Raw genomic sequence first — 10,217 nt, 5'->3', positions numbered from 1 at the left:
TTTCAGATGTGCTCTGCAAGCTAAGGTTGGGGTTGGGGTTGGGCTTTCACTGTAGCCTCCAGGCAGCTGAGGGAGCCTCGGAGGCCACGCCCCGGCCACGCCCCGGCCACGCCCCCGGCCCGCGGGCGCGTCCTCAGCCCGGCCTCCATCTTGAGAGACGCTGGTCTGGTCAGTGCGAGGCCCAGGCCTGAGCTTGGGCTGTGAAGTCACGGTAAGTCAAGTGTCCAGCTCCCCGCTTTCCACTACCATCTTCCGGAACAGGAGCTACGTTCCTGATCAGGTTGGCAGTCAGACCCGCGGCCCGTGGGCTCAGTCGGCTCCCCAGGTCGGTTGGCCCCGGGGCTGCCATTACCTGCGGGGCTGGTGGGGCAGCTGAGGCCCAAGGGCTTCCACCTGTGCGGACCCCGGGGGCCCCCTCTGGGGGTCAGGGGGACCGTAGACCCGTGCCGGCCTCCGGGTGGGCCTATCGGGAAGTCCCCGCAGGTGTGGAGGGCCCGGCGCCTTTGTCTGGGGGTCACAGCCCAGCTGCGCGTGCCCAGCGTCTGAGCATCGTGTGTAAGGAGCTCTGTCCGGGTTCCTGGCTTATGGCGGGAGGCTGTCTTTTCTAGGCCCTCCATCCTGGCAGGCGCGCCCTGGATTTTGACTCAAGCAACTGGGCGAACAGTGGTGCCCTTTCCTGAGATGGGAGGAACTTGGGAGGAATGGGCCTTGGAGGGAAACCAAGGATTCTGTTTTGGACATGACCTTGGAGTGACCTGTGAGGCTTGCAAGTGGAAATTCAACCGGCGGTCGCAGTGGTTCTCAACCTCCTGGCCCTTTAAATACAGTTCCTCCTGTTGTGACCCAACCATAAAATTATTTTCGTTGCTACTTCATAACTGTCATGTTGCTATTGTTATGAATCGTCATGTAAATATCGGATATGCAGGATGGTCTTAGGCGACCCCTGTGAAAGGGTCGACCGCCAAAGGGGTCGCGACCCACAGGTTGAGAACCGCTGGGTTGGGAATCCGAGATGAGGTCTGGAGGGAGAACTGATGATTGATGCCCGGCCCTCCTCCCGCCTCCTGAACGTTATGGGCATTTCACTGCGGACTTGGCTGCCGGGCTGGTAGACGCCAAGGTAAAGGCCATGCAGACGCGTGGGAAGGGGTTGTGGTTCAAGTGCTGCCTTTCGTCCAGCTGCTCACCCCAGCCGTTACCATCCTCTCAGCGATGTTTGTTTGACCTGCCTTTCTTCGCTAATTCGATACGTGCAACATAGGCACCAGGTGCGTGTCGTTTTCCTTCCGGTTTCATCATCTACTTGTTCAAGCTTTTTTTTCTCGTTTTTCATTGTGACTATTTTCCTTGGATCCATGTGGTTTTATACACACAGTGTTTCATTACCAAGTGTGCCATTTTCTAGTTATCTTTTTTTTAAAACCTTGTTTGAAACTAGCCCACAGACGACAAGCACTGTGAGGTCAGCTTCGCTCTTACTTTTCCTCTCTACGACCACCAAGATCGGCGTTCAGATCCGATGGGAAAGGGAACTGGAGGGTCAGGTTGTTTTCAACATCTGACTTTACCTTATTCTAAAACGGGCAGCAACAAGCTGGTATCCGCAGCTATGTCATTATCAGACACTTCCAGGAAACATGGAGGCGACCTACAGGGAAAAAAGGGTGAAAGCTCTAAACCAAAAAGTTGATCAGTACATCCACCTGCATGACCCCAGGTGGAAGGCTCCCAACCCCAGGTCCTGAGATATAGGAAAGGCGAGTGGCAGCTGCAGGTATTATGCTGACCTGAGCTGTCAAAGTTTCTCCAGGTTGCTCTTGCATGCAGTTGGAGATAGTTAACTTTTTCTTACTGATTTCTGGCTTAATTGCAATGTGGTCAGAAAATGTGCTCTTAAGACGTCAATTCTTACAAGTTTATTACAACCAGTTGTGTACTCAGTACATGATCACTTTTCATAAATGTTCCATTTCCATTAGAAAATGTACATTCTGCCATCATTGAGAACAGTGTTTTCTAAATGTTAGACTAGTTTGTTAATCAATTGTTAAAATCTTCTATATCCTTACAGACTTTAAAAAATCTGTTTATTGTGTCTATTATTGAGAGAGATGTGGTAAATCTTTCGCCCTATTTGTGGACTTGTCTTTTGCTCCTATAGAGGATATGTGGTTAGGTGCCTATAAACTGAAAGTTCTTTTTAAAAAATCATTTTTATCATTATGGAATGTCCCTTTTTGTTTTTATTAACTCTAGTTGCTTCAGGGTTTTTTGATCTGCTAGTAAGTAGATTGTATTTTTTGGCCCTAATTCTCACCCTTACATTAGTTACACCTTTTGTGTTCACACTGTTTGCTATGTAACTTGCTAATGCCTGCCTACCATGAGTTGACCTGCTCTGCTTTTGACTTTGACCTCAAGACATCCTTTGAAGCAGAGGCTTGAAATGGGCTTGCCCAGTGGAACTCTCTCTCTTGGACATTTTCCATCACCATGAGACCATCCTCAGGCTAACCTGGTTGAGTGACACATGGAGCAGAGTCAGGTCACCCCAGTCATCCTAGCTGAGGACAGTCTAGAGCTGCAGAACAGGTAGTCAATCAGCTCAGATGTGTGTGTAGTAAATGCTTATGTTTTTGTTTCAGAGGTTTTGTCTTTGGTTGGTACATGCCATATCCTGGTATGAAATAGTGATATATATATATATATATATATATATATATATATATATATATATACATACATACATATACACACACACACACAAACATACATACACACACACATACACACACAGGTACTATATCTTTTTCCTTCTACCTCAACAAATCAACTTCTTATAAGGAGCATATGGTGGGTTTTGATACTTTAATCTAGACAATTTTTGTGTTTTTTAAATTGGAGCATTAAGTCCACTTACATTAAAAGGAATTGTCTACACTAAAAAAGAGAAAGATGCAAATTGACTGTACCATCATGATGCCCACCAGCCAATCTGGAGTGGGTATGCAAATTAACCCAACAAAGATAGCAGGCTAATTTGCATACACAGGCACTGAGTGGCCGGGGGTGGGGCAGGACGCTTGTGTCATCGCAGGCTTTCCGCACGGCCCCAGCCACTCCGGGCCTCTAGGCAGCCAGCGTGGGAAGGCGGAAAGATGGCTCTGGGCTGAGCAAAGGTGGAAAGATGGAACCAGGGGAAGGAAGGCCCATTCTTGCATGAATCTTTGTGCATCGGGCCTCTAGTAGATATATAAAGGGTGGGCCAGAAGTAGGTTTGCAGTTCTGAGTACTCAAAAAGCAGAGTTAGTAAAGCTGTTGTAATAATCATAATCTGCATGTTTTTTTCCATACAAACAACTGTAAACTTACTTTTGCCCCCCTCTGTATTTAGGTTCAAATCAGACATTGTTTAAATTAAATCTTCATTGTTGAGAGTATTACAGATGTCTCCCTTTCTCTCCTCCCCCCTCCCCCCATTGCTCCCCTCCACCTTGTTCCTACCCCACCCCAGGCCTTCACCCCCTATAGTCTGTGTCCACAGGGAATACATATATGCATATAAGTTCTTTGGTTAATCTATTTCTACCCCCCATCTCCCCTTCCCTCTGAGATTCATCAGTCTGTTCCATGTTTCCATGACTCTGGTTCTATTTTATTCATCAGTTTATTTTGTTCACCAGATTCCTTGTTCGTTTATTTTGATTTTTAGATTCAATTGTTGATAGATACTTATTTACTGCGATTTTATCCATATTTTTGATCCTTCTCCTTCCTCTTCCTCTTCTTAAAGAATATCCTTCAACATCGAGGCAAGACCCTCTACCAGAAAAAAGATTATGACTTGCTGATGGCTCATTGGTGGTTAGCATTATTTTAGCAATAAAATATTTTTAATTAAGGTGTGTACATTGTTTATTAGGCATAATGCTTTTGCATATTTAATACACTACAGTAGAGTATAAACATAACTTTTATTTGCACAGGAATCCAAAAAATTCACCTGACTTGCTTTATTGCAATATTCACTGTGTTGTGATGGTCTGGTACCAAACCTGCAATGTCTCCAAGATATGCCTGTACTCACTTCCTTTGCTTCCTTTCTTTGATGGATTGCTGTCCTTCATGACCTCTTGTCTACTGTCTGAAAACTGTAGCTTCATATTTTTCCCCAGATTTTTAGTCAGTTAAAGTGGGAGATTTACTGTAGTCCCTGTTACTCCATTTTGGCCAAAAGTGGCCACTCAGACTCTGTACTGTTAACTACAACACTGGAGTCCTTTTCACAAAAGAACAAGTTGGGGCATAACAAAGTTTTCAGGGGTAGAGACTATTGCCTGGGATCAAGTCCTTTAGACTGTTCTTGTTTGTTTTTAAATACATTGTTCTTTTTCCCGAAAATTCCACACATTCTATGAAAGTTCCTGAGTATGAGAACAACATTTTCCTATCACAATGTGGTGAGAAAATGCCATAGTGACAGCTATATGTCCCCCAATATCTGTTTTTCCTTTTTTTAACGAGTAAGAAAACCCTGTCACTGAAATACCATGTTCAGTTTCTGTAAATGTCCTTAAAATAAAGGGAAGCATCCTTCTTTATTCCTTCTTCCTTCCTGTTAGCTGGAATCTGAAGTAATGGATGTAGCTTGAGCTGCCACATTAGACCCTGAGAAAGCAGCCCTATGCTGCAGAGGAACAGCAAGGTGGATAATGTCTGGGTTCTTAGTGACATTGTGAAGCCACATACCACATCATTTGTCCTTTCTACCTTTGAAATTTTTTGTTGGCAAAAGAAACAAATTTGTTTTATTTCAGGCATTGCTCTTTTGAATATTCCATTATTCTTAATTGAGGCTACCCCTCACCGATTCCGTATGGGAGAGGATACAAAGGAAAGGGGCAGGTACTGTATGTGTGAGTCACCTATTAGTCAAGGATTGTATTTTTCATATATCTCGTCCATACCTCTAAGTTCTCAAGTTATTTCAATAGCATATTCTACTTTAAAAGATACATCGTCTGTATATATTATCTAATGTGATGCTTTCAGCATCTATTAGTTGGCTAGTGCAGAGAATATGGTCCTGTTTTACAGCTGAGAAAACAATAGTGAGTGGTGCAATGACTGAGATAAACACTCAAGTTAGTGGGAAGGTGGCATGAAGCTCTAGTCTCCTGTGCTGAATTAAGTACAGTATCCTAGATTATGTATTTAAAAAGAAATCATTTTCTATGGAATTTTCTGTAGAATGGTAACATTTAAGGGAGTACTAGATTGTTTGTTTTATTTGTCATTGCAGCAAAAGGGTGAACCATGGAAGAGGAGAAAAAGCAGGAGACAAGAAGATTGAAAAGGTGTTCTTCATGCATAGAAGACAAGTGCAACCACGAGTGCTATGTCACCTACATTACTGGCTTATACAGCTGCCAGTGGGAAGGCAAACTAGAGAAGCAATCTGGACGTCGATTCTGCTGCTGCTCTTTGGTATAGAGAAATGTGGAAATATAGACCACACTTCCTGAGATGTGGGGAGCGTGGGCTGGTCCCTACCACCATGAGGGCTCATTATCTCCCGCACTGGGCGTGCTTGGGCTCTAGTTCTCCCATGAAAGGTCTGCCACAATTCTGGAACCAAATTAACCTTACTGAAACATGTGCTTGTGTTCTTTCACTGTTAGTCTTCACTTCTCCTTTTCCTTGCTACCTCTTTTATCATTCATTTATTTGATCACTCACTTTTGCTTTTATTCACTCAGTTGAACCTTGAAGAAAAAGTGAAGTTTAAGTATATTTAGATGTTTTTGTCCAGGGATTACAGGAATGTCTGAATATTTAATTTTCTCTTCATTGTGAGTTTCCCAAACGAGCTCTGCTTATGAGAAAGAAAGAAAAAAAGCAAGTGGGAAACAAAGTGCTCTTTTATTTATTTTTATTCTTTTTAAATGTTTTTTTTCCATGTATTTTTTTAAGAGAAAGAGAGAGAGGAAGGGAGAGAGAGAAATATTGATATGAGAGAGCAACATCAATTGGCTGCCTCCTGCATGCACCCAGATGGGGGATTGAGCCTACAACATGAGCATGTACCCTGATCGGGAATCGTACTGGTGACCTTTCAGTGCATGGGATGACGCTCAGCCAGTTAAGCCACACTGGCCAGGGCAAGGTATTCTTTTATTATTGGTCAGGCTAATGCCTGATTTTCCCTAAAGAAGAACTCTGATAAGCCTGAGTGGTGGCATGTGGCCTACCCTTACCCCATGGCAGTATTCAAGGTAAGATGTTGGTGGCCTGGACTCAAGAAGTGATAGTAAAGATGGAAAAGAGTGAATTGATTAAAAAGATATTTACTATGTGGAGATGAAGTTGTCACACGAGAGCTATAAAGAAGGGCATAGAGCAGTGGTTCTCAACCTTATGGCCCTTTAAATACAGTTCCTCATGTTGTGACCCAACCATAAAATTATTTTCGTTGCTACTTCATAACTTAATGTTGCTACTGTTATGAATCATAATGTAAATATCTGATCTGCAGGATGGTCTTAGGCGACCCCTGTGAAAGGGTCGTTTGACCGCCTAAGGGGTCACGACCCACAGGTTGAGAACCGCTGGCATAGAAAGATAAAGGGAGGCTTTGTGAGAATGATGACATTTAAGGCAATGTGGCATAGTTGAAAAATCCCTGGACCAGAGCCTGGGGTTTGTTTGAGTCCTAATTCCAGCTCTGCCCTTGGGCTGGTTATATGAATTGAAGTAGATAATTCTCACGGCCCCATTTCTACTCAGGGGAAGGAGTCGAGCATAGAGCATAAGAGCTAAGATCTTGGGTCTGGGAAAGACGGCCTGGATTCAATTTATGGCTTCATCACTGACTACCACCAAATTGGAGCTTTACCACTACAGGAACTTGGGCAGATTAATTAACATTCTGGTGCTTTGGATTCCTCAATAGAATAAGGAAGATGATAGCAATAGTCCCCACCAATAGGATTTGTCATGAGGATAGGAGAGATAATATGTGGAAAACACTTAGAATTGGGCTTGGCACACAATTAGCACTCAGTAACTATTAGCTATTTTTATTAATATGTTGGAGTTCTTGCCTTTGGAAGTGATCTTCCACATATATAAATGATTGTGCAGGCAATCCTGACTAGGAGGAATAAGGTAGTCAGAAGTCAAGAGATAGTGAAGTACAGTGGTGTGCTTTCCATCCTCTGATACTCAGAAGTGGTAGTTTAATGCTATGATACTTGTTATGTTTCCATCTTTTTGGGATATCGTTTCTATGTTTTCCATTTTATTTTTTTTTCTTATTCACAATCACCCCATGATTTAATCAGGGTAGGGATTAGTCTATCTATTTTTAACACAGTAAAAGCAGTGTCCCTAAGAGACGGATTTCTTATTTCTGCAATACAGGTGTTAGGATTATAGCTCTGCGATCAAAACCTAATGTTCTCAAGGAGGGTTTTGCAACCTCTGACATGGCTGGTTTGTAACATGATTTTCAGTGTAGGGGATTGCCTTCAAGCCTCAGTTTGACTGTCCTCCATCCTGGCTTTGGTCTCACAGATCTGGTCAGTATCCTTGCTACTTGTCCGTTTGATCTTGAGTCAGTTACTTTACCTTGCTGAGCTTTAGTTCTTTCTTCTCAAAAATGAGGGCAATAATACCTAATATAAATGGCTATATTGATAGATAAATCAGTGAAAGTAGCTTGTGACGTCCCTAGCATTGTACTAACACAAAATAGTTACTCAAAAAAAGCTTTATTTCCTAAGCTGCATATGCCCTCTTCAAATGTGAATAGGTAAATGACTAAATTAACTGATGAACAATGAATTAATGAATTAATGAATGAGTCATCAAAAAATTAGGTAGATAGAGAATTGTATAAATTCATCAGATAATTGTTGAGAGCCAGCTGCATTTAAGGAACTATGCTAGATATTGGCAAAACAGCGATGTTAGAAGTTCCTGTTCCTCAGAGTAGAAGCTGTCACAATAAATACAAACATAATTTCATTTCAGTGTAATAAATGTTATAATAGGCTTGTACAAAATTCCATAGGGGTCAAAGTAATACAGTGTTCACTGCAGACTGGGAGAGTAATGCATGGTCCTATACCTATACAGAGCTTTGGCAAGTGTATACAGATATTGCTGAGGTAGCAAGGATAAATGGAGTTAAATTTGGCTTTCATTTTTTCTTCCCAGGTAGAGCAGTTATTTTACCCATTTCTGGTAATTGCATTTTGCGTGTCTGTAGTTTTGCTGTTCGTGTGGATAGAAACCTCAAATGAATATCATGGCTTTGACTGGTGAGTTTCACTTTTTGTGTTTTCATTTGTGAAAGGGCTTTTTGGTCTAATAGCCACCCGGATACTATCTGAGGTTGAAAAGATCCAATGTCATAAGAGAGAAGGTGGGCAAAATTGTGCTTTCCACACTTGGTGGATGGAAGCCTGCCCGTTGGGTGGGGTAAGGATGCTGAGCACTCTCTCCTATTATACTTCCCGGTCCACCTATGTTCAGTGGGACCAAATCTGGCCAGCCCCGCCCCCTATCAGCTCCTCCCACCCCAATTGGCAACCACCCACGTCCCTTCTCCCCTCCTCATCCCCCATTGGCCCCGGTGTGGGGGCAGGCCGGTTGGACCCTGCCCATGCATGAATTCGTGCACTGGGCCTCTAGTTAATAATAATAGTGGCTATGTACCAGTTTTCAACTTTTGAAAACATACAACCACCCTTTGAACTAGGTGTACCATTATTTTCCCCATTCTACAGACGTGGGACTGAGGCACAGAAAGGTCCCAGAGATAGTGACAGGAGTTCGATACAGGCCAGTAGTTCTCAAATCTGAACAAGCATGGGAGTTCCTTGGACAGCTTGTTACAGCGCAATCTGCTGGCCTCACACACAGGATCCATGATTTAGTAAGTCTGGGGTGGCACCCAAGAATTGGGATTTCTAGCATGTTGCAGAATTCATTTCTTAGTTCTAATAATTTTTGGTAGAATTATTAAGATTTTCTAGATTATCATGTCATTTGCAAGTAGTGACAGTTTTACCTCTTCCTTTCTAATTTGGATGCATTTTATTTTGCTTTTTTGCCTAATTGCTCTGGCTAGGACTTCTAATACTATGTTGAATAAAAGTGACAAGAGTAGCATACTTGACTTGTTCATGATCTTATAGGTAAAGCTTTTACCTTTTCACCACTGAGTATGCGGTTAGCTGAGGGTTTGCTTTTAGTTTCATTGAAATGTAATTGGCATATAACATTATAAATTTAAGGTATACAAAATAATGGTTTCATATATGTATAAATTACAAAATGATTACCACAATGAGTTTAGTTAACATCACCTCACATAGCTCCAAATGTTTTTTCTTGTAAATGATAACTTTTCAGATCTACTTTTTTAGCAACATTCAAATATACAATATAGTATTGTTAACTACAGTCATTATGCTGTATATTATATCCCTAGAACTTATTTATCTTATTACTGAAAGTTGTACCTTTTGATCACCTTTGCTCAATTCTTTGACCCCTCACCCCTGGCTCTGGCAACCACTAATATTTTTCCTGTTTCTATGAGTTCAGTTTCTTTAGATTTAAAGTCATATAAGTGATATAGATATAGACATAAGTGATATCATACAGTATTTATCTTTCTCATCTGACCTATTTCACTTAGCATATTGCCCACAAGGTCCATCCATGTTGTTGCCAATAGCAAGATTTCCTTCTTTCCATGACTGACTAATATTTCTTTCTGTGTGTGTATGTATTACATTTTTTAATTCATTCATCCATCAGTGAACACTTAGGTTGTTTTTATGTTTTTGACTGTTGTAAATAAAGCTGCAACAATCCTGGAGGTACAGATATCTCTTCAGGATAGTGATTTCCTTTCTTTTATGTACATACTAGAGGCCCGATGCACGAAATTTATGCAAGAGTAGGCCTTCACAGCCCCAGCAACTGCTGTGGCCCTCTCAGCTGTGGCTTCGTCTGGAAGGTTGTCCAGAGGTCATCGGGAAGGTCGTTCTGCTGTTCGGCCATTGCATATTACATTTTTATTATTATAGACTAGAGGCCCGGTGCACAAAAATTTGTGCGCTCGGGGGTAGGGGGTTCCTCAGCCCGGCCTGTGCCCTCTTGCAGTCTGGGACCCCTCGGGGGTGAGCACTTGCTGGCTT

The sequence above is a fragment of the Myotis nattereri genome (assembly GCF_964212035.1).
Source record: "Myotis nattereri genome assembly, chromosome: 9".
NCBI lineage: Eukaryota > Metazoa > Chordata > Mammalia > Chiroptera > Vespertilionidae > Myotis > Myotis nattereri.
The sequence above is the reverse complement of the archived record's forward strand: the minus strand, read 5'-3'. Positions refer to the sequence as shown.